Consider the following 954-nt stretch of genomic DNA (forward strand, 5'->3'; position numbering starts at 1 on the left):
TTAGCATTTCGCCCACGTGTTCGCCATAAATGCATGCAGCCCGCTGCCTAATAATTATTTAGCCTGCGATCGATGCTTCGATAACTGCCCGCGTTAATTAATTCCCAATTACCCGGAAGAGTTTCAGCATCCAAATTCAATTACTACCGAAGTTTCTTATTTCTGAGAATTATTGAAAATCCATATTCAACGATTCTTCGCTCGAGACATTATTGTCCGTGAATAACATTTCGATCCTCATTTTAATACTAACGAGAACAATGCTGCATGGAGAGATGGTCGACGGACTTGATTACAGTTTACTTTAATTTTGTGTCCAATATTCTTCTTCAATTTCTCATTAAAAACACAACTTCTTCGGCGCTTCGAAAGTTGTACATTTCGAAAGACGAATAAACCGTGAACAATTATTTATCCAGCGATCGATACTTCGATAACCGCGAACATTAATTCCCGAATATCCGGAAGAGTTTCAGCATCTGGGTTCAATTAACGAGGGAGCTTCTCCATTTTTCGGGAATTATTGAAAATCCATATTACTCGCGCGGAAACGCGCCGTTTAACGTACGAGACTTCGATGGCAATCGGAGGGTGAAGATGACAAGAAGAACGGTCAGAATGGCTGGCACCGACACTATCTTATCGGCTGGGACACTTTTAACTAGATTAACGACCCGCTGGAAGTTCATCGAAGTATAATTGAACGGCGAGGGAGCCGTGTTTAATCGTTCGAAAAATGCGTAAACACTTGTCTCGGGGACGACGTTGGGAAACTATTAGGTCGAGGAACTTATCGCGCTGCGGAGCGCTTTTACCTGCGGATAACGAACATCGCGGCGCGCACCTGTGCGCTGCGGAGACGCCCGCCGGAAACGTTTTCGATCGTTGGAAATAAAGCGAGAAATGTTGTTGCGCGCGGATCGAGAAAATTGAAGACCTCTCGCTCCCGGCCAC

Source organism: Augochlora pura, chromosome 9 (genome assembly GCF_028453695.1).
Source record: "Augochlora pura isolate Apur16 chromosome 9, APUR_v2.2.1, whole genome shotgun sequence".
In the NCBI taxonomy this organism is placed as follows: Eukaryota; Metazoa; Arthropoda; class Insecta; order Hymenoptera; family Halictidae; genus Augochlora; species Augochlora pura.